The 25,744-nt window shown below is 35.2% G+C and overlaps 1 protein-coding gene across 1 annotated transcript in view; it reads right to left on the bottom strand.

Moving 5' to 3' along the window:
* Window positions 1–23,775, bottom strand: part of LOC146003717 (uncharacterized) — a 543,857-nt gene extending 520,082 nt beyond the window's left edge. The window contains exon 1 of the mRNA XM_083142116.1: window positions 23,718–23,775. The gene's annotated coding sequence lies outside the window, so the exon portion shown is untranslated. The remainder of the gene's footprint in view (window positions 1–23,717) is intronic.
* Window positions 23,776–25,744: the final 1,969 nt, after the last annotated feature.

Raw genomic sequence — 25,744 nt, 5'->3', positions numbered from 1 at the left:
AAGTCTAGTACATGGAAATACGGATAATCTAGATTATAAATACATTGATATCGCAGATTATAGATATCCGCCTAATTTATTTTATTAGTTTCTGAATAATTCTAACTGACATATATCAATATGAATATATTGTATTCCGGCTAAAAGCTAAGTTTTTTGTTTCTTTTTCATGTATCTCTTTTTGGGTAGAAAGAAAAATACCTCGTTTGCGCCACTCCCTGAACATATCGTGTGGATATCCATGGTGTAAGAGACAGCAAAATGTCATTAATTACTGTGTAAAACACAACTTGCAGTGCAAATTCATTTTCCACTAGAATGACATAGCAATAGTGACAGCAATCAATGGCTCAGTACGTCAACAGTATTGACCATTGTCAGGATATAACATCTCACTTTCTGAAATTACAATTATTTTTGTCATAATATTTGTTCACAAATTTTCAAATTACAACATGTTTAGATCATTCAGATTTATACATCAGTTTCCTCAACATATTTCTGTTTCGCTTTTCTGTTACTTTCGCTAATCACGACAATGAGGATGAATGTTTTATTTAGTAATAAAAAATGTTGTATAGGGTCGCTTTCTGCCACTTTTAGGTAATTGTGAGAATGAAGAAGATTGATGAATCATAATGAGCAGGGTGAGGAATGGAGGAGCAGGAGGATCCCATCTTCAAAGCCTCCTTCATAGTTTTTATTTTTAGTCCACTTTATGTACAGATAAGCTAATCGAGACTGGTTCCGAACCACTATGTGACTGAATTAAGTATTTATTCTCAAGGAAAATATGTTGATATATAAATGCAAATTATCCTACCAAATTTTATTTGTGTATAGTTGTAATCATTAATTTAGGTATCATCATAATTGCAATAGTCATATATCAAATTTGAATTCATATGTCGCTTACATAGGTACGTTATTCTCGAACACTGTAGTAAAAATAAGTAACTGAAGTAACACTGCTATCAAAATTATTGATTGATGGGAATCATAATAAATAACAGAATCAATTTTCCAGTAAGTACAACTATCATACTAGGGACGGAGTAGCGAAAAAGTAGTAAGTAGCGCACAGGAGTAGCGTAGTGAGCTACTTTTTGGTAGCTGTAGCGAAGCTACATTTTGGAAAAGTAGCTGTAAATGTACCACCATCTAAACAGAGCAATCTATTGAGGAAATGATGGAACTCAACTACGCATTTTGTAGTGAAATTAAGGCAGTTAATATATCGTTGTTTTCTGAAAAACAAGACGTGATGGGTAAAAATGGATTTCATTTCTGGAATCAGCATTCTGAAATTATTCAGCGACAAGTCATCTGCGAGACATCCAAACCCATACAGGCCGATGTCTGAACTCGGAAAACACATTGACAGTGTGATTAGTGGGTATTTTTAGAAATCCATATTGGCACAATCCTTCTCTTACAACAAATAAACAATAATAGAAGGCATTACATCCTGGTTACAATTCAATTCTGAACAGTGTTGTCATTGACTTTTGCCTTTGGGACGAGGATGTCCATTTTCGACATCTAGGTGTTTGTAAACAAGAAATGATAATATTTACGCTTCACTTTTAGGGAGAGATAAATCCACACTAGCATTTACAATAACTACAAGGGTTGATCAAATGAAAAGGTACAAAACGACACTGTCGGTGTAAATGAATACTTTATTCAAAGTATCCTCCATAGGCCTGAGCACATTGATCCCATTGATGAACGAGCCGAATGATTCCTTTTTCCCAGAATTCCTTTGGCCGTGACGCGACCCAGTCCTTCACAGCGTCCTTGAGTTCATCGTCCGAGGTGAAGCGCTTTCCTTTGAGATGCTTTTTCAGGGGACCAAACACATGGAAGTCACAGGGGGATAAGTCCGGACTGTAAGGCGGATGGTCTAGCTGCTCCCACTTGAACCTGGCCAGTTCCGCGTGTGTGACCCTGGAGACGTGTGGACGTGCGTTATCATGGAGCAGAACCAAACCCTCCGTGAGCAGCTTCGGTCGTTCGTCTTCCCCGTAAATGTTCACCATCCGGCGATGAATATCGGCCGGTTTAACACCTTCCGCTGTCAGAAAACGGATAACGCCTCAACAGTCGATTTTGCCAATGTTATCGCCATCCTGTCCGAACACGCAATGCCGCGTCAGTTGGACGGCGCTCTGTATCGGAGCCTCTGCTCTCTCCTGCGCATGCGCGTTCCCCTGCATGCTCCGATGCCGCGCGGCGACTCCAATCGCAGCCCTACATATCACGCTACGTTCTCCCATCGCGGCATCGATATTATATAAACGATTCCGTTGTTACCACGTTTCGTACCTTTTCATTTGATCAACCCTTGTGTAAACAAAATTAAAATATTATTTGCAAAGGAAAGACTAGTTGAATAAGTCCATAATTTCATGGTCTTTTTTGCATATTGTCATTTGTAGGAGCCGGTTGCGATTCTTTTTACAGTCAACTTGTGAATGCGGGTTCATTTCAGGCTCTCTGATTGGCTGTTGGAAAGTTACGGTGTTCTGATTGTGAGAATATCTTATTTCGTATTTGTGTTTTCTAATCTAACCTAACCTAGCTTAATCTAACCTAACGTACAGCGCAAGTAAGATATTCTCACAATCAGAGCACCGTAATTTTCCAACAGACAATCAGAGAGCAAGAAATGAACCCGCATTCACAAGTTGACTGTAAAAAAAATGCGCGAGCCGGCTCAGTAGCCGAGCACGTTAATTGGTCAATTTGCGATCTCGCCTCCAAAGTGTCATCAAAACACCAACAATCCTCATAGTCGCGATTACACAAAGTAGAAGAAATGCGACACTAAATAACAAAAATACAAAAAAAAATATTATGAACTTCCGAAGATAATTCATCAGCCCAGTCTTCTCCTGCAAGATTTAATGTGGGAATGACGTAACGAGTACATTTGTTTCATGAAATGTGTTGATATGTTACGCTTTTATTTAACTAAATTGATTTAAACCAGTGAATATGAATATTGTATTGTTTGTTGGGGAATTTTGCCTGGAAGGGGTGAAAATTACCTTCGTTTGGATACTTGGGTATATACTCTGTGGAATCAGTAAAGCAAGGTCGCGCATAACAGAAAGAGAGAAAGAGAGTTGGAGGAGCAAAGCAGTGTGCGCAGCTACAAACAGCTGGTAGTTGTATTCACTTCCCCTCTCACGGGTTTATTGGTCGAGCCCTCTGCAGTCACTACTTGCGCAGAAACTTATTTTCGTTCGCTTGCTCCACAGACTCCCGGAACAGAATGCGGAAGGGGTTCTGAACGTCGAGAAGCAGAGGGGGTGGGGGTGTTGCAGACCTTGTCAGCGTGTACGTTTTGGGGAAGTGGGTAGAGAAGCTTGGTAGATGACCGATTGTATAATGTGCGCCAAGTATCAATAAAACATCTTTTCATTTGTGGAAGCAAAACATGAAAAGCTATTGGGATCCTTATTTGTTTTTATTTTTTAAGTACAAAAGAAAAAGTATTTCTGCAGAGAGGACAATGGCGAGTGGTGAAAGAGCAAAGGGTGTGGGGATGATTTCATTATGATCATAATAGAACGGGATACAAAGGGAAAGGACGTGAAGAGAGAAGTTATACACGAGAGAGAAAAGGAGGGAAAGAAAAATGAGGGGAGAGAAGAGAGGGACTTTACATTCACGGGGTGAGCAAACACCACTAAAGGGAGAGAGAAAGAGAGGGGGGAGAAAAAGTGAAGGATAAAAATCTTACATCTGCAAATTACAAAGGCTTCGCTGGAGCTTCAAACACACATAGGAAGCGACAAGTTACACAAAAGGGACTCCCACGCTGTGCGTTTCTCTAGACGTGGATTCCCCACTTGCGCGTATCGTGGGAAAGCTTGCAGGTGAGATTCCCGTACAACACCAGATCCATCTCGTTGCCTGTTCCTAAAGGTGCAGTTTCGCCTTGGGGGGTATGCAACCGGAAATGAATATTGTGAATGTTTCTCAGGTACATGGGTGTACTTCCGGACGAGGAGAAGAGGTTTGCTGCTCTTTTCGCGCTTTTGCACGTCCAATCTGTGCCTCTTTTGGGGATGAACTCAGGCGCCCTAGCGACAACAGCAGCGTGTGTGAAAAAGTAAAGTTTACAGAGCAAGAAAGATATTTCATTTGTTTAGCACGTGGTAGTCGCAATAACTATTTATCCCTTCCGATTGCTATTTTAGTCTGAATCTCCATACACCTTTCCACAATATCAGACGAACGCTGCAAATTGAACATAGCATCACTAAAGTTATCCAGTACACATACGTGGATTTCTCGTGTCGTAAACTATAAAGTCTTCATGTACACTGCGCAACAATTTTCTGTTCATCCTCAATCTGCATCCTCATACATAGACAACGCAAACGGCACTCAAACATACCGGGTTGCATATGATCTAAGGATGATAGTGCCAAGCGAGAAATGTATTTGTAGAGGATTTTCTCCGTTGATCTACTGCACAAAACTTACAAGGTACAGTCACTCGCAGTGGTAGGAGTAAGTATCTCCTAAGTTTCAAATTCTTGCTCATAGAGGCGCTACTATGTTTGTGCTCCAATAGCTAAACATAGTGCTAAGTAATTTAAACGTGCCTCTTTCTCAAAACTGTCTTGAATGCCCTGAACCCAAGGGCGCCTGCAGGATTTTTCTCAGGGGGTGCAGGGCCATAGAAATGTATATTATTGTTATTAATTATTACTATTTTTGCTATTATTTTTGTTACTACTATTTTTGTTAAATTACATACATTTGTATTTTCCATATACAATTTCTGTAACTGTATACTGGCAAAAAGCTGTTTTTTTATACTTAGATTGTAAAATGTAAATGGAACCCTACTTGGAATAATAATAATATTAATAGTTGCTGCTGTAACTTTCGGCACAGAAAACATCTTTTGTTATAAAATATCACTATAATTTCACCATTCGGATTACATTAACTTTTTCAAGAAATCTCAGAGGGGCTAGTGTCTCCTTGGCTCCTCCCTGAAGCGCACTTGCCTGAAGCCCTCATTTGTATGAAGTATTTTGTTGGAAATAACTTTCCGTTCATTCGTTAACTGATATACGTACGTGGGTCGTTCAATATATAAGTTTCCGTATGCTGTAAAAAAAATTATTTTTAAGATACATTAGAAAACTATACATACATGTGTAGGAGGATCCTTCCTCACTTCTCCATAATCCCCATAGAGATTCAGGCATTTGTCCCACCGTTGAACCAATTCGTCCATACCCTTTGCAAGAAAATCAGGGCTCTGGCTATTGAGCACTATTCTCACATTCCGCTTCACATCTTCATCTGTTTCGAAACGGTAACCTTGTAATTCAGACTTTAACACCGGAAAAAGATGGAAATCACTCGGCGGTAAATCGGGGCTGTATGGAGGGTGGAGCAGCCGTTCCCACCCCAATTCTTCAATTTTGTGTTGTGTTTGCACTGCTGAGGGGGAGGGCGAGCATTATCGTCAAGAAGAATGACACCAGCTGACAGGAGACCTGGTCGCTTATGTCGAATTGCGTTTTTCAGTTTATCCAATGTTTGACAATAACGGTTAGCATTAATTGTTCTTCCTCGTTCCAAAAAGTCCATCAGCAGAACGCCCTTAGCATCCATGCTTCTGAACTCCATATGACGCGAGCCCGCGTTTTCCGAACAAGCATTTACTTTTCGCCCTTGAGCGCATGCGCCTTCACGTCTGATAACGAATCGATTGTTGTTTCTTGTAGACGAAGGATGGCGCTTGTCAACCATGTGCTTCTTTTTAATGGCATTGCTTTATACAATATTTTGTAGCACAGGGAAACTTATATATTGAACGTCCCTAGTATAAATTCACTATGATGAAGTAGACCTCACTGATAACTCGACTTCGCATTTAGGTTTTTAACCTATTTTTCCTTTGCAGGTAAAAGAAAAATAGCATGCTACGTTAACTTTAATTAAAAAACGCAACAACTGACGTTTTATAGTGCCTAAAATAACCAATTTTACTTGTTAGAGCGTATTTTAGGTCTATGCGCCTAAATCAAACATCTTTTTAGGTCTTTATATATATTTTTAAGGTTTTTCAGGATGTTTATGTCACGAGGTATTTGCTGGGTTTGGTATGAAAACATTCAATGCATAACATGTTTGAAACATGCTTTCTGTTGATTTTCCTCCTTACAAGTCAGTAGGGTAAACGGTATGTTTTGGATCACCCCAAAAATTTTGGTTTACTTTTATTGTGTATACCTATACAGTAATATACTCAAAATCGAACTTTGACTGTTACAAAAGTGATACAATACAAGCGCAAAAAAAAAGTCAAAGCTCAAATTCAAATTTTCATAGTGCAAAATTGCTAATTTTCGAAAATCCCTCTATAACTTTTGCTAAAATTTTATTTTTCAATAATTAAAGCGAAGTGCTAAGTTAAAAGTAAGTGCTTAGTTACTTCCGGTCCACTTCCTGTCTACTTCCGGTCCACTTCCGGTCCACTTCCGGTTTACTTCCGGTCTACTTATAAATTATTACAAATTTTAGCAAAATACCGGTTCAGATCTGAACCGAAGATTCTGTATTTGTATATCTCTATATCACCATATGTGTACTAATTTTTATTTCTTATACTGTTAGGTTTGTTAAAATAATTAATTATCTAAAATTTTATAGTTTTGAGAAGAATCCTAAACCTCAACATATTTTATGCAAATATATTAATAAAATAACCATATAAATATTTTCTAATTATGCCAATGAATGTGTTTGGGTTTAAGAAACAACATATTCAACAAATAGAGAAAATTCCAGTCAACATGGATATTATAAAAAATATTCTTAGTAAACTGAGAAGTTTGGTCATCATTCATCTAAATAGTATCTGGTACCAAATTGATGAAGACACAGGGAAACAATTACATGTATTCAATAATAACAAACCATCATATAAAATTCCTGTCAGTGGGAAAATGCAAATAAGTATCTCTCCATCCAATGCAGCACTTGTACACATAGGTCGGAATTTGTATAGAATTAAGCATAATGCAATTAGTCCCGACACAACATACGAAGTGCAAGCAGGTGAATTCCTGTATGCTGAAACAATTGGGGAGTATAATAAATTAATTCCTCTCTTCATCGAAATAAGAATAATCTATGAATCTATGAATTTATGAAATATATAAAATACCAAAAACAAAAATAATAATAAATAAATAAAATAACAAATATATTATGGACATATTTGGGAACAGGAGAAGACAGGAAATACCGGATAATTCCAATGATATTGCTAGATTAGATGAACGTCTAAAAAAACTTAAATCAGATTTATTAATTTTACAAAATTCATTAAATGTGAATATACAAGCAGAAATCACAAATCTTCAAACTCAACTGATTGACCCCATAGTGAAAATTGATGGAGAACTCAAATCTCTACTGGAAAAATATACCAATTTAGCCTCAATAGACAATCTTCAAAACTTGGAGGAAAGTGTAGCCAAATTAAAAAATGAACTCGATAAATTTCGACAAATGCAGATAACCAATACCGAACAATTGAAACAGCAATTAAACGAGCAAGCGAATAGTATTCGCACCGAACTGCAAACCATTGTCCAGGGTATCAAAACTCAAGAGGAATTTGAACAAGTAAATGCGAGTATTACCAAATTACGAGAACAGTTTCAATCTTTCGAGATTTCTACACTGGAAAATATTAAAATAGAACTGCAGACAGATGAACTGCATTCAGCCATAACCGAAGTTCAAACCAAACTTCAAAAATTTGGAAAATTTTATTCATAATTTGCCTTCATCTACTGAACTCAATGCCATTGCTCGTAGTGTAACAAACATTAAATTGCAGCTGGAAACTTTTGAGGATTTTGGTAAGATACAAGCAACCATAGCTCACATCGAAGATACTCTTAAAACTATGAAAAATGAATTAATTACTGTACAGGAAACTCTGGAATCAAAATTGCCAGGTATCACCGAAACTTTAGCCCTAGTACAACAACAAGTTGCTAAATTAGAAAATCTCAATACCGAATCTGAATTATCTCATTTCCACCATCTCATAGATGACATACAGAATAAGTTAGAAACACTGCAGCAATCTACGCCTACTCAAGATGACATAACCCAACTGCAAGAAATTTTGAAAACTGTTGCATCTGCAACCGAACTGGATGCTGTAAAATTAACTCTGACCACACTTCAGAATACTGTAGCAGGGTTGCCTACTTCACAGGAAATAAGAGCCATGAAGAGAGCGGTAAATCGAATACTCAAATCTGAAGATATTAAAAATATTCAGGGGGAAATTGCACAAATCAAAGAAACTGTTGCTAATCTTCCCACCAACCAAATAATCAATGAACTAAACTTATTATTTATGGACATCAGAAATCAAGTACACGATCTTGCTAGCCAGAGTTCGAAATTGAAACTAGTAGAAAGTTTACAGCAGATTATCTCGAACATTAAGGTGCAAATTAGCACCATTGAAGCAGCACAAGAATCGAACTTATCGAATTTCGCCGATCAATTGCATGATTTGAAAGAACAATTCAAACAGGTATATGTGGATGTGAAAATTAAACCGGGTTACGATGAGTTGGTTCGTACTATCAGCGAACACCTGGAACCGGTATTAAGCAGATTAGACGATGCAGATTCTCGTCAGTTTTATTCTATGGAAATTGTTAGGTTACAAAGTATTCCAAACACTCGAGGGCACTGGACATATGTTAATGCAGGTAATGTTTACAAATTATACCCGTACGCACAGGCACACGAATTTTTTGTTGATGGCCAACTTAGATTTTTGAAGTTTAGATTTCTAAATAATATAAAACATGTCGAAGTTCCCAAATTTACTATAATAAGAAAAGATGGTATACACAAAGCAGTTCAAATACCTATAGCATACTGGGATGAATCTGCCAACAAATATAAAATACATGAGGATGAACAATTATCGCTTTTTCATATTGAAACTGGTGATAAATTAATTTTTGACATAAGACAATTATACCCTGAGGTTAATCCATTTTATGTAATATTTTCTCTTCGCACTAGATGTCTAGACAAGGTATAGTTAATGAATTACACAGACCAGCCCGTCGTAATTACAAACGATTATCTGTGGTAACAAAAAGCATAGATGATCTGTGGGAGGGTGATCTGATAGAAATGTCTACAGGGGTTTTAAAAAATGTACATAAGATAAATCATGGTTACAAATATTTACTTACCGTGATAGATACATTTAGCAAATATGCATGGGCAATTCCTATAAAATCTAAAACAGCAACTTGTGTCGCTGAAGCTTTCAAATTTATTTTCGAGCAAGGTAGGATACCGAATTATTTGCACACAGATAGAGGAAAAGAATTTTACAATTCCACATTTTCCAAATTAATGAATCAACATAATATTAAACATTATTCTACATACAGTGATCTTAAAGCAAGTATAGTAGAACGATTCAACAGAACATTAAAAAATCTCATGTGGAAACAATTTACTCTACAGGGTAACTATAAATGGGTAGAAATTTTACCTGACCTAGTACATAATTACAATAATTCCATGCATAGAACCATACATATGAAACCTGCCGAGGTAACTAAATCTGATGAACAACGATTGATTTCTACTGTTTACTGTCATAAGTATAAATTCACAACAGAGAAACCCAGATTTAAAATAGGAGATAAGGTGCGAGTTAGTAAATTTAAGCATTTATTTGAGAAAAGTTACACAAAAAATTGGAGCACCGAATTGTTTACAGTGGTTCGAGTTTTACCAGGCAACAGGTATACTTATATATTAAAAGATAATTATAATAAAATACTGAAAGGAAGATTTTATGAAGAGGAACTCAGTAAAACAAAATATCCAGATACATATCTTATTGAAAAAATATTAAAGAAAAAGAATAACAAATTGTATGTAAAATGGCTAGGATTGCCAGAAAAAAGTTGGATAGAGGCAAACCAGGTGATTCTATGATACCAAATTGGAATGTTGTGCAACGTTTGCCAGAGTTAGTAGAAACTAGTAAAAAAAATGGTGAGTTGTTACCAGACAATATTAGGTGTCTTATTGTAGGCCCATCCGGTTGTGGTAAAACTACACTGCTGGTAGATAATTTCTTGCTTGCGCCTAATTGGTTAGACTGGAAAAATAGGCACCTGTATGTATTCTCAAAAAGTTTAGAACCAAAATACCAGCAACTCATGAAATTGTATAAGGGACTGGGTATAGCCACATTTGGATCAGAAATTAAACCTCTCGACCACTGTTTAGAAAATTCTGTTGTGGTATTCGATGATGTGATTCTGGAAAATCAAAATTTAATTCGAAATTTCTTCACTCAAGGTCGACACAGAGGAATAGATTGTTTTTATTTGGCTCAAACATATTCTAAGATTCCCAAACAGTTACTGAGGGATAATTCAAATTTAATATGTTTGTTTCGTCAAGATCACACTAACCTTAAACATGTTCATGATGATTATGTGGGGGGAGATTTAAATTACGATCAATTTTCCAAATTTTGTTCATCCTGTTGGAACGATTATGATTTTGGATTTGTTACAATCGACATGACTAGAAAACCTAACAATGGAAAATATAGAAACAAAATCAACGATTTCATGAACGTTAAATCGATATAAAAAACGTTAAAACGTTATAAAAATAACCTCTAATAAAAAAAATGACAAAACACAAAATAGAAGACAATTCTAAATTACGTGAGTACCTCACCAAACGATTCAAAGTTTGGAAATCAGAAAATCGAGGATTCTATGAACAACACAAACGTCAAGATCAACCAATTATAGATGCAATCAGTGGTCTTGGTAAAGAAATTAAAGGTGTGACAGAACAAAATAAAAATCTCATCAATGAATTGGTACCTCTTACTGCTAAAAATTATGCAGATTTTCCTCCTACACCATTATCTAGTATCCATACTCCCCTAACACTCCAACAGCCGCCTATTAAAACTATAGGTGAACCTGAGAAAATTGACTTGGGTCCTCTGGCAAGAGATTACCTAAGTACTGGAAAATTTGAAAAAGATGAAGTGTTTGGATTGTATCCGACCATGGAACCAAATGAAGGTGTAGTATGGAAAATTGGGAAATCTAGAGTAACATTTCAAGGCGATGATGTGAAAATAAATTTGGGTGAAAGAAATAGTTGGTCGAGATACCCGGGAACTATAGGGTTGTGGGAACTGATTACCAAGAAACACCCTAAAGATTACACAGATGAAGATTACCAGAGTTACTCCGAAATTTTGATATTGTCCGATGCTCTATACCAAAATAATGATGCCAGTCAGAATAGAGTTAAATCGAGTAGTGGCGACAAATACAAAAATCTAATTAAACCGATCTGGTACCAACTTAAAACCGGTAGTGGTATCAAACAATATAATACTCTACCTAAAGAGTTTGTCTGGGTGGATGATGTGAGAAAACTCATAGATAGATTGCTGGTTATGGCCGGAGAAGAAAATGCTGGGAACAATAATTTCTATAATGAAAAAATAGGTATTGTAAACATGATCAGTGATAAATTAGCCAATTTTATTGTAAATGATCCAAAAGGTATAGGATACTTAATTAAAATTATCAATACTCTACCTCCTAAATTCTGGAATGTATCAGAAGGTCGAGGTTTGGTTAATGATATTATAAATAAACTTCCATTCGAATTACATGTACCTGGTTACCAGTACTGTAGTCCGGGCACCAAACTTGATAAACGATTAAAAAGAGGAGATAGGGGAATTAATCAACTTGATGCCGCTTGTAAAGATCATGATATTGCATACAATACACACACAGACCTCGACAATCGTCATGCAGCCGATCAAAAATTGGAGCATGCAGCATTTGGAAGATTAACCAGTAGAGATGCTTCTTTGGGTGAGAAAATAGCAGCATTGGGTACAACAATTGCTATGAACACAAAACAAAAATTAGGGTGGGGGTTGTAGAAAATTAGTTAATTTTAGTTAGTAATTTAGTTTGTTAATATATAAATAAATACCCTTAAAAAATAATTTTAAAAAATATGAAACCGAAAGGAGTAGTATATCAAATTCCATATCGGGATCTCAAAAATTTAAAAATTGTAAATTCAATTTTAACTAAAAAACAACAGGAGAAAAAAAACAATGTATATCCAAAGGAAATGGGATGAAGTTATTACTTAGTACACCACAATTAAAACGATTGCAAAATATAAGAAAAAAGCACATAGTGGTGGATTCATATTCAGCATTCCTGCTATCCTAGCTGCTTTGGGTGCCGTGGGAAGTTTAGCTGGTGGCAGTGCTGCTATTGCAAAAACTGTACTCGATTCGAAAAAAAATAAAGCCGAATTAGAGGAACAAAAACGCCATAATCTGGCTATGGAGAGCCCCCTACGAGGGGGTAGTGGTGTGAAATCCAGAGTACTCAGAAAATTAAAAAAAAAAAGAAAAGCCGCTCACGAACCAAGACATTGAATCTTTAGTTAAAATATTTAAAATTCAACATTTCAGAGGAGTTTTCATGTCGGATTCTCTCCCTAAAAATAGTAACTCTCGACAATGTGGTGTGGTCAATTTGGATAAGTCCGAAAATATTGGTACCCACTGGATCTGTTATTATAAACAAAACAACAATGTTTTTATTTTTGATTCTTTTGGAGGGAGACCACCTAGAGAATTAGTTAATTATTTAAAATATTGTAATATTTATTACAACGACCAGCGCATACAAGATTTTGATCAAATTATATGTGGTCATATTTGTATTACGATGCTAAGAATATTAAATAAAATACCACACATAAAATTACAAGATTTTCAGAAAGCAGTATTATACATAAAGTATGGGAATTTTTCATCTTTCTAGTGAAACTTCGATCTTGGAACTGCATCTCCACGATGATATTATATATCCAAAATCTATAGCTCTGAGAGCATTCTACAGCATGTATCTGATTCCGAATGTAACTTCATACAACAACAGTATATTTGTAGGTAACGAGAAAATTATTATTCCTCCTGGACAATATAATTTATCTACTCTACAATCAGAATTTCCTAATACTGTACTACTCTCTCAAAATTCTGTAACACACATAGTGGAGATTGTATCCACCAATGAAACAGTAGATCTATCTAACATGGGTGAACTTCTAGGATTTGAGAACAATTCAAAATTAGAACCTGGTACTAGACACATAGGTAAATTTATACCGAAATTCCTAGCTATCGAGACGTTGAATGTTCACTGTAATATTGCTAAAGGAATGATTATCAAAGCCGAAAAAAATTCAATTGGTAGTCACAAGGAAACAGGTATTATTGCTACATTTAAACCGAATTCTGAATTTATGGAACCTATTTTCTATTCCCCAATCTCACCAATCTATTTTCCTGTTTACTATGATAAAGTTAATTACATAGAGATAAGAATTACAAATGAGAAAAACGAGATAATCGATTTTGCCGGTGCTAATACCACTGCAATAATAGAAATTAATATTTAAAATTATATAAATAAATACCCAAAATGGAAAATATCGAAAGTTATGAGTTACAGTCATTCCCTCCAAACAGGAGGACATTTGCTAACCTCAATGAACCGAATAAGGACATTCAATTTGACATAACTATAGGCGATGGTTTTATTCATCCTCATAGATCCGATCTGTATATAAAATTTGACATCGTCAAGAAAAGTAATGGTGAAGAATATCCCCTCCCTGGGGCTAATATAAAACTTATAGACAATTTTGTTCCATTCTTATTTTCTCAAATTGAAGTCAGGAAACATGGTACAGTTATTGACAGAATTGATTGTCCTGGAATTACATCCACTACTGTGGCAACATTAAAATTATCAAAATCAGAAAGTGTATATTATAAAATAGGTGGATTCGAAGCTGGAACAAAAATTATGACAAAAGGTCACACAGTACTGTTCCCCATGAGATTGCTATTTGGTTTTTTCTCCGATTATAAAGAAATTATGTGGAAAGGTGGTTTAAGCATCATATTTCGCAGATCACTCAATGATTATAATGCTATAATGAGATATAAAACTTTAAATGCAGATGGAACAGCCAACGACGCTAGTTTACCTGAAGTTGCAAAATGTGTGATCCAGTCTATGGAGTTACGCATGCCTATAGTCGAATATGAATCGAATTATGCTCTGAAGTACAAATCCAACATTTTGAAAAATCCTCAAATTCCAATACAATTTTATACATATCAATGCATACAGAAACCTGTAGAGGGTAAATTTTTCGAGTACGACATTACTAATCAGTTCCAATCTCTACAATATGACATGCCAGAATTTGTGGCCGTATTGTTTCAGACAGGGAGAGATGACAATCAGGAAAAAGATAGCAGCAAATTTGATAACTGTAAAATTAAAAATATATATCTTAAGAATGGTAGGAATGAGGTATTCCCACGTAAAAATTACAATTTAAATATTACAGAACAAGATTATTTAAAATTATATGAAGCATATTCTGCATTTAAAAGAGTAACTGAAGGAAATATCGATATGTATTATAACCCAGACGAGTTCATAGTTCACAGACCTATGTTTTTAATAAATGCATCAAAAAGAAAATTGGTGGTTATCAATGATCGAACTAATATTAAGTTAATATGTGAATTTCATGAACCATTACCTGAAAATACCATATGTAGTGCAATTTTAATTGTGGAGAAATCGTACATATATGATGTAAAAAATGAAAGAGTGATAGAACAATTTTAACAAAATAGAATAAAATAGAACAAAATATAATAGAACAGTGTTAGGTTGCTGTATTATTTTTAAAAAAAGTTATTAATTATATAAAATAAATTATGTAATATTTGAATTTTTGAATTTATAGAATAATTTTAATAAAAATATAATAGAATAAAATAATTTTAAATTGTTGTAATATTTATGTTAATTTTTGAATTTATAACATTTAAAACAAATTTTTAATGTATTATAGTGCCCATATTCTCTAGTATGGATATTGCAATTTAATACTTGCAATTTATTATCATTCCCATCAAGAGCTACTTTATTTTCTATTGTAGTATAAACACCATCTAATTTATTAGTAAGATGGTAGGCAGGCATGTATATTTTTTTATTTTTATTTTTTAAACATTGTTTGAAATCATCTATTGCAAGTTTTCTTGTACATGCCTGTTTTACACCCTTAGCTTTTTTAATTTCTTTTTCTTCCCCATCCATTTTCATGCAATACATTTTCGATCTGAGTCCGGCAAATTCTGATATTATGGACCCTGCTGCCTCATCTTTCATTTTCCCAGGGATCATCTGGTTTTCAATATTGTATAATGGATGATTTTCTGGATAATTGCTAAAATCAAAATATTTATTTAGAGAGAACAAGTCATTGTATAAATTATTTGTTTCTATCTCATATACAAAACTATCAGTATCCATATAAGCTACTTCAATTCTATTTTTGTATTTAGGTTTCATAACATCATAATGAAATTTATACATTTCCAATTTTGATAATTCTAAAACTGTAACACCGACAGCTATCGGTGCATCACACATTATATTAGCGTTGGATCTTTCAATAAGAATTAGATTATTAGTAATTTTTGTAAAACTTTTATATGTGGGGTCGGCAATAAGTTTCAGAAGTTTTTTTCGGTCTGACACCAAATTACACCTCACTCGATTTCTTTTGTTCTCTAAACATTTTCCATATATGGAATTACTCATTAATTTATAAAGATTTTTTTCAACTTTAGAATTTGTTTGTATTCGATTATTTGTATTTTTCTCAATATATTGAGCTAACCATCTTTCTTGATCAAATTTTAACCCTTTATGGATTTTTGTTAATTTCATACCATGTTTCAAATACTACTGTAACAGTCGATAATGAAGTACGTAATTATTTTTATTTTCAAATGATAATATCAATTTTGTTTCCTCTGTACCTGCTACTTTTTGAGAAACTGGTGCCATAGCAAAACCATGGTGTCGGTCATGTAGATGTGATGGATATTCCAAATCAACTTCCAGTAGACAACCTTTTGCATGATCTTTAGACCACTTTAAGAAATCTTTGTCTTCAAGTTCTGTATCTGTCATCCATTCGTAATTGCCAATTGGTAGTGATTGATTCATGACATAACCATATAAATTGTTCATGTCAATATATAAAATATATTTATTTTTGTAATTAGCATTATAATTTCTAGATAAATATTTATTATTTGCTTTTGCATATCTTAAAGGACACTGGACTATACCACCACGCTTACCAGATTCAACAAACATGAACTGTTCGATATCGGTAACAAGACCAATTTCAATCTCTGTATTTAAAAGCATAGCTTGCCAGGATAAACCAGGTGTTGTATACATAAAAACAGGATCCAAATTGTATTTCTTGAAACAACGATTTCGAAAAATCTCGAACACATCAGCTAACAAAAGACCATCCAGTTTTAAATAGATATCATGATAATCTCCCATTGTTTTACAATTTAATATATTCCAAATTGTCTGTGCATATTGATAATCTATTTCACTACATTCTTCATCCTGAAGATGGTTATAAAATTTATTTTTCGGTGGTAACTGTGTCTCATTAAATTTATCAAAACTATCCATGTATTGATAGGGGTAAACTCCTTTTCTTTTTAGCAATTCCATATTAACATTATTAAAATATTTTCTTGTGTGAATAAATTCATCATCGGATAATTGTTTCACCAGATTTGCCAAACTACTAGATAGAAACTGATATGAATCTAGAAACCTAAGTTTAATTATTTGGCCATTTTCTAATCTGATAGTTTTTTCTATGGTAATATATTTATCCTTACTGCGTGGTATAATATTAATATTTTCTGTATCATATCCTAATTCTTTGATAAATAAATGTGCATCAAAATTTTGTAAATTATGAATAAATACTGGAATAAAATTTGGTTTCTTTATTTTCAAGTTACATGAATTGCAAATTGTTTCAATGTATTCTCCATTAAAATGGTTATGGTGTTTAACTTTTGGATTAAATAAATTAAAATTATTTTTACAATATTTGCATTGTTTGGTATCATAATGTTTCTGATGTTGTTCTGGTGTAAGTTTATTCATCAATTTTGTATTATATAAAATTGGAGCAAAATCTTTTACCCACTCTCTAAGTTTTTCAATAAATATTCGAGATGCATTTTTACCTCGATAAATAAATAATTGTTGTGGATTATTTTCTTCATAAGTTTTTACTAATTTTAGTACAAAACCACAAGATTCATGGTTAGCTATATTTGTTGTATATGATTCATTTGGATCGGGAAGACATGTTTGCATCGGTATCTGTATTGTTTCAAAATCACCATAGATTACAAATGGATGTTGTACCAGCGATTCATAATTAGAAAATTTTATACTTGTGGGTGGAAATTTGTAAGTTGCATGAGGATAATAATAACATTTTTCAATATGTTCCTCTAATTGCTGTTCACATGATTTGTCACCTCTTCCATAAAATTTTGACAAGCATCTATCACATATAGCAATTTTATGACAATTTGATGTTATTTGATTATGCACCAATTTTGTTACATTTTGTATGAGACAATAGTGTTTCTTATTTCTCTCTGTAACATATAATAATCTTATGATATGTGCACCAGCAGATGGTGGATGGTGTCTGAGTGGATAAATATTATTATTTATATCATAACTATAAACATGAACATTTATTGATTTTTTATTGTATTGTTGATATTGCTTTTCAAATTTCTCAATATCTGAGATTTGTACTGGATATTTTATTCCTGACATGGATTTTTTAAATTCTGTTTCAAATTTTTCATAATGAGAGACACGATATTTATTAATTTTAACTGGATGAAAATATGCTATGATGCACCAGAGGAAACATTTATTATCATTATTTTGAATATTTAATACAGCTAATTTGTTTCTGATCTCTTTAGGTAATTTAATATAACCAGATCCTCCAAAAGGGGCATTTTTTGCTATTTTCAATTCAAGTTCATGGTTTGTATCACAAAGAGACCAACCTGAATCTTGTTTTTCGAACTGTTGTTGTTGTAACTTAAGTTCTTCACAAATTCTATCATAAATATCATCTAAATTATTAGTATCATTATAGTATAATTTTAACACATGAGTCTGATGATAAAATTTTTCTATTTTATTACCAGGATTTATATAATTTGATGATAAAATACAATATAATTTGAGAGAATATTGTTTAAGTTTATCACACATTAAATTTTTAAATTTAGGTTTAAGTTTAGCTAGAAAATTTGGAATATCTAATTCTTCATTATCTACATGTGTTGTATTATATACAACATGATATAAAATATCTTGGTTTGGATTTTTAATTTGATTATTCATTTTGTTATAATTGGGTTTTATATCTATATTTTATAATTGGGTTTTATATCTATATTTTTATAATTTGGGTTTTATATATACAAAATATTTTTTTAGGATTCTTCTTAAAACAATAAAATTTTAGGTAAATTAATTATTTAATAAATCTCTTCTCTCAACTTCTAATTCTCAAATAATAATTGAAAATAGCAAAATATTTGTATTTATAATCTCAATTTATTAATCAGTAAACTTTTGGTTTATATCTATATTTTTATAATTTAGGTTTTATATATACAAAATATTTTTTTAGGATTCTTCTTAAAACAATAAAATTTTAGGTAAATTAATTATTTAATAAATCTCTTCTCTCAACTTCTAATTCTCAAATAATAATTGAAAATAGCAAAATATTTGTATTTATAATCAGTAAACTCTCCGTTTTATATTTAATCAGGAAAAATTTTGATTTATATCTATATTTTTATAATTTAGGTTTTATATATACAAAAAAATTTTTTTAGGATTCTTCTCAAAACAATAAAATTTTAGGTAATTAATTATTTTATATTTAATTTTTAATTTTTAATTTTTTTTTTAATTTTTAATTTTTTTATTTTTTTTTAATTTTTAATTTTTTATTTTTTTTCGATTTCGAGGTAGCCTAGACCGGAAGTAGACCGGAAGTAAACCGTAAGCAGACCTAAGGTCAAGGTCAACGCCAAGGTCAAGGTCAAGGCCAAGGTCAAGGTCCGGAAGTAGTTCAGATCTGAACCGGTATTTTGCTAAAATTTGTAATAATTTATAAGTAGACCGGAAGTGGACCGGAAGTGGACCGGAAGTGGACCGGAAGTAACTTAGCACTTACTTTTAACTTAGCACTTCGCTTTAATTATTGAAAAATAAAAGTTTAGCAAAAGTTATAGAGGGATTTTCGAAAATTAGCAATTTTGAACTATGAAAATTGGAATTTGAGCTTTGACTTTTTTTTTTTGCGCTTGTATTGTGTCATTTTTGTAACAGTCAAAATTTGATTTTAAGTATATTACTGTATAGGTGTACACAATAAAAGTAAACCAAAATTTCGGGGGTGGCTTAAAACATACCGTTTACCCTACTCAAGTCTATGGCGTTTTTTCAAAGCTCTATACAAAGCAAAATGTTTGGCGCCATTCTTACTTGCACGGTCCAAAGTGCATACTTATGATTTGTGTGGTCTTTGTCACTTTCGCGTCAGTTCAGTGCTTTGTGGCATTTACGCCTTGCGAAATAACGTTTCAGAATTCAAATTTGCACCACTGACTATGTTTTTTAAAAGATCATTTTCAGCATATAAGATAATCATCACAGACAAAAGGCAGAATGTGACTGTGGATAACATGAAAAAGATTGTTATGTATTTAGGGCGACCACTCTAGGATAATATTAAACTATTTCTCCCGGATTTCAAGGTAAGTTTTCCAATAATTCAAGTATATTTTATATGCAGATGTTTTCTCTACTTCAACCTCTCACCACTCTCACACAAATATATTAACAATATGAAGGGTTTGTGCTATTCCAATGTATACAAAAATTCTAATAAAATTAAATTATATGTTGTATATATATATATACAAGGTGGTTATAATTAAAGTGACGGTGTTCAGAGTGGTACAGCACGGGCTGTAATGAGAGTAGCAGTCTGAAACTTCGTAGATATGCTAATGAAGCAATGCGCTCGCGAATTATGCAAAAAAAAAAAAAAAAGTTCCAATTCTCGCCACCAGGGTAAAAAATGGCGCTGTAAGCAGTCAAAACGTGGTATAGTTACAGGAAAAAGGCAGGAAAGATCAAACACATGAGAACAATGGCTCTGGCATGTTTATTAGGAACTATGGTTACAAGAACTGTTCAATATGGCCTCCCAATTCAGCAACATGCTGCATTCGTAACACGGCATGGTCGACGGTTGCTCGCAGCATGTCTGGTGAAATCTGAGCGACATGTCGTTGTATGCTAGCCTTCAGATCAGGCAGAGACCGGACATGTCCCTGATAGACACGATCTTTTAAATATCCCCACAGCCAGAAGTCACATGGATTAAGGTCGGGGGATCTGGAAGGCCAATCATCTGGAAACTGCCTAGAGATGATGCGGTCATTAGTGAAGGTTTCTCGCAGCAAATCTTTCACGTGGCGAGCGACATGTGGTGTTGCCCCATCTTGCATGAAAATGGTGGTGTGTTCACAGTTCCGTTCTTGCAAAGCTGGAATCACGTGTTGCACAAGGAGGTTCCTATAACGTGCAGATGTCACTGTACACCTAACAGGCCCTCGAGGTGTCATCTCCTCAAAGAAAAACGGACCAAGAATGAAGGAGCTAGTGAACCCACACCATGCAGTCACGTAAACTGAGTGCAATGGTTGTTCCTGCACAACATGTGGACGAGTGGAACCCCATATGCGACAGTTCTGAGTATTCACTGTACCGACCAGAGTAAAATGCGCCTCGTCAGTCCACAGAATATTCCCCGGCCACATGTCATCCACTTCCATGCGTGCCAAAAACCGATGGGCAAACTCACGGCGTTGTGGAATATCTTGGGGTTTCAATTGGTGCACAATTTGAATCTTGTAGGGATACCAGTGTAAAATGCACCGCAATACCTTGCGAACTGTTGACCAGGGGAGTGACAATTCACGTGCCACAGCTCTAGCACTGGTTGCAGAAGTTGAGGCATGTGCTGCACGGTCAGCTACAGCTACAGCAACTTCGTCCACAACTTCCACGGGGATGGGCCGCCTTCCTCTCCCTGGTGCAACACCCAATTCACCTGTTTCCTCGAATTTCTTCATCATCTTCTTCAGCCCATTAATTGACATGGGCCCTCTTCTCAGCCCTTTCTGTTGGCGATATTTCCGCAGTGCAGCGTTACTATTGCTCCCATTCTGGTAAAACAACTTCACTAGCAGTGCACGGTCTTTCTTCGCAATAGCCATTGCTTTTTACACGGGAAAAATCAAACTTTTAATGATCGGCGAACATTCACATCACTAAAGGAAAAAAAAAGCAACAAGCGTCACCAACAACAACCAGGGAGCTCACACAATGGTTAGGCAATGTCACCGACTTTGACGTCAGAGTTACGGAAAATTCCACGTTTTGACTGCTTACAGCGCCATTTTTTACCCTGGTGGCGAGAATTGGAACTATTTTTTTTTGCATAATTCGCGAGCGCATTGCTTCATTATCATATCTACGAAGTTTCAGACTGCTACTCTCATTACAGCCCGTGCTGTACCACTCTGAACACCGTCACTTTAATTATAACCACCTGGTATGTGTGTGTGTGTGTATTTAAAATATTTAATTAAAGGTGCTGAGTTCATATTTGACATTTCACATACTCGGAGTAAAAATACATTTACAAACACAAGTCACAAATGTTACACGATGAAAAAAGTTAATTGTACCAGATTTTCAAATTTGTCTATGGAGAAAATATTTATGCATAATTCCCGGAATTCAAGGAATTCCCTGTGAGTAGCCATCCCGGTATTGTGCAGCAAATTATGCATACGTAATTCATTCATCATATCAACAAAGAAACTTTTGCTAACAGCACAAGTATAGTATTACAAAAATGTGGAGTTAATTTTAAAAATGATGCATGCAAATGAAAATTTGGTTAGAAAATTAATAGTTGGTTGTTATATGTAACTATTAAAATTTCTTACTGTTCTTTTGAACAGTTTTAGGTTTGTTTTTTGTTTGTTTATTTAAACCTACTTCATGACTTTTAGAGCCTAATTTAATATTTCTAGAACCTATTTTAGGATTTCTAGAACCTATTTTGGAATTTTTTAGCCTAGTTTAGGAACCTGAAAGCACACTTTTTTAGACCCTAAAAATCGAAGGCCTACTGATAACAGTTTGGTCAAACAATATGGGACCGTCAAATAAAGTAGTTGGGAAGGATTGACGATTCTAATACATGGTGATTCTTATAGAACCGGCCTGATGAATTTGCTAATAATGCTACAGGTGATGCATAAAACAGCTCACAGTTACGACATAATAATCCGTGGACCGTACTGAGAAAATGGTGTGCGGATGGTCCGACAGGTGGCAACACTTATGCTGCAACGTTCAAGGACACACAGTGGTGCACGTACGAATGTGTTTGCAGGTTCTAGGCGTCAGGCCCCCAAGATCCCCCCGACCCTACCAGCCCGGATATTTTCCTGTGGGGTTTACTGAAGGACAGGTTGTATGCACACAAAGTGCGTACGTTACAAGCTTTAAAAGACAACAAGGCTGAAATCAGGAACATCACCGGAGAAACACTGCAGCGAGTCATGGCGAATGTGAAAACGTGGGTGGAGGCGTGCCTTCTTGAAAACTGAGGACACTTTCAACACATGCTCTGATCACAATGAATAATCAACGGCGTTAATATTTTATGTATGGTATACTTCATATTAAAAAGTCAATATGCTGACCAAGGCAGTAATTTATTTTATTATAAAACAAACTAAACGTAACGTTTCAACCTTCTAGCAAGGTCTTCTTCAGACTCTGCACCAAGTACAAAAGTAACAAGGTACAAAAAAACAGAACGATATATGTACACGAACATTAGTCCTCTCCAGACTATTAGAAAGTTGTTCTGGAGCATTGTAGCAGGTGGCTCTCCCTTGTCAACTGTACTTTCACCTAAAAGGCTAAACATATTTTCTTCCATCTAGAATATGGTTGGACTCTTTATCTCACGCTCTTTTTCCTTCATTCTTCTTCCTTCTTCACTCCTCTAGAATGTTCCAGAACAACTTTCTAATAGTCTAGAGGGGAGTAATGTTTGTGTATATATATCGTCCTGTTTTTTTGTTTGTTTTTTTTGTACCTTGTTACTTTTGTACTTGGAGCAGAATCTGAAGAAGACCTTGCTAGAAGGTTGAAACGTTACGTTTAGTTTATGTTTTATAGTAAAATAAATTACTGCCTTGGTCAGCATATTGACTTTTTCATATCATGGAAACAAGGCTTAATGGTGTTATAATTCATATTAAAGCTCATTTTGTAGGACCGGTTCAATAAGAATCATTCTGTACAATCCTACCTTTGACTTTCCTGTTTCCTCCCTCAAAAATAGTTCTTGGTAAATGTTACCAATAAAATATGAAAACCGATAAAATTGCACAATACAGTAGCCAATTCCAAAAAGAAAAATATTTTCCACAAATAAAAAAGACATAAAATGGTACTCACCAATCGCAGCTGGTCTCAAGAGTCTCGGCATGTTCCTAAGCAGTCTTCTTACTGTAAAAGAAAAGAAAGAAAAAGCGTCTCAGACCAAACAATTTCCACTTTATTTCCTTCATCTTGAAGGATGGAGTTAATTTGCAGCGATCCGTGACATGTTATAAAGTAAATAGTTAATAGAACAAATAGGAGAAATTTAAATTTGTATGTCCGCTCCTCCTGCATTTGGGACTTCAGGAGAGGCTGGACGAAGAGACAGCCATGCTCTCATTGCCAGTGCGTTTCGACTTTTAAGAAAATTGAAAACATCTCGAGGAAGCAGATCGGGAGATCCTCCTGATAATAAAAAAGCCGTAAAGTGAGAGAGGGCCCATTAATCAGCCTGCGAGGAAGGTGTCGCTGGATGGGGGGAGGGGGGTGCGACGGTACGGGATGTTTCTTTTTTACTTCGGAAAGCGCTTCGGGTGTAAGCATAAGGCTGGAGCATGTAGTCTTCTTCCCTTTCACACAATCAACTACAGGGGAAGTTCATGAGTAAAAAGGATATAAACGGCTTGGTGAAAAAAATGATTCAATGTCGGACAAATGTACTGGAGATCCTTACATGTACGCAACCCGCTTGTACCAGAAGTAGACCGGGTTGCACATAATACAAGGATGAAACTTCCGATTGAATAAGCAGTAAAATGAAGTTGGGTGACATACAATCCTACCGTATTGCCTACACTCTGTCCCAGGTATCTCTGGAAAACAAGGCTCTGCGCAAATGGTGACGCGAGATGGCTCACCAATGAACAAGCGTGGGGGCGAAAGGGGAAGGGGGTGACTGCAGTTAGCAGCCTTCGAGCAGCGGTACTGTTTGGGTCTGCCCACTCTATTTCCTCCCCTTCTCTGACGTTATGCGCGGCCTTGCTCCAGAGTTAGCTGGGACAGGATATATCTCTGGAGCAGGCGAACGAAAACAAGTATCTGCCGAAGTAGTGATGCGAGACTCCTCCCCCAATGAACACTTGAGAGGATTGGGATTTCGTGGAGGGAGGAAAGCGACTGCACTTACCAGTCTTACCAGTAGTGTGCAATGATTCGCTCTACCCACTCGATTCACCCCATTCCCGCTTCTCTGCTGCTATACGCGCTCTATCTCCAGAGATAGATGGGACAGGGTATACTTCTAAGCGGAGGTAATAATGTGTTCCATACTCGCCGGGGACGACGAAAAGTCACTATTATTGATGTGTTGGCATGTATATCCATATGCTAGCAAACAATCCGTAGAATGAAACTAAGTCACTCAGGACTTGTTAGGTCAACAATACACTGGGCTTTTAAAATATTGTTTCTTAAAGGAAAACCAATTTATATGAGTCTAGCACACGTGACCTTGAATTAAGTATCATCACGGATAGAATACGCTCACAATACACCTTTAGTACATGACCACCTAAAGGTCACGTGTTCAGGAATTGTATTATAATAAAGATACAAAGTTAAGCTTACTACAGCCCATAAGAAATATTTAAAATATACCCTCCACGTTAATAGAACGCAAGTATAAATTTTAAAAATTTAACAAGGGAGGTTATCTAAGTGTCCCCCTCCGATTCCCATGAAACTTGGCAGGTGTATAGAGGGGCTTAAAGGAAGACATACGTGTTGTTTTGTTTCGGCTAAAAAAACTGTTCTAGGGGGCAAACCCCCTCAAATGTAAAGATGAATACAAATTGACGTGGGGATCTGACCCCTGTGTCCCCCTCCGATTTCCATGAAATTTGGCAGGTGTGTAGAGGGGCCCTATGCCCCCTGTTTCTTCTTATGCCATATTTACGTGGTTTCGGGGTCAGATCCCCACTTCAGTTTCTCCTCATCTTGACATTTGAGGGGGGGGGGGGGGGGTTTGCCCCCTAAACCCGTTTTTTTTTAGCTGAAACACAAAAACACGTACTTCTTCCGTTGGGCCCCTCTATACACCTGCCAGGTTTCATGGAAATCGGAGGGGGACACAGGGGTCAGATCCCCACGTCAATTTGTCTTCA

Source organism: Lepisma saccharinum, chromosome 1, assembly GCF_977018435.1.
Source record: "Lepisma saccharinum chromosome 1, izLepSacc3.1, whole genome shotgun sequence".
In the NCBI taxonomy this organism is placed as follows: Eukaryota; Metazoa; Arthropoda; class Insecta; order Zygentoma; family Lepismatidae; genus Lepisma; species Lepisma saccharinum.
Note: the sequence above shows the minus strand (reverse complement) of the source record. Positions and strands in the feature narration are given on the sequence as shown.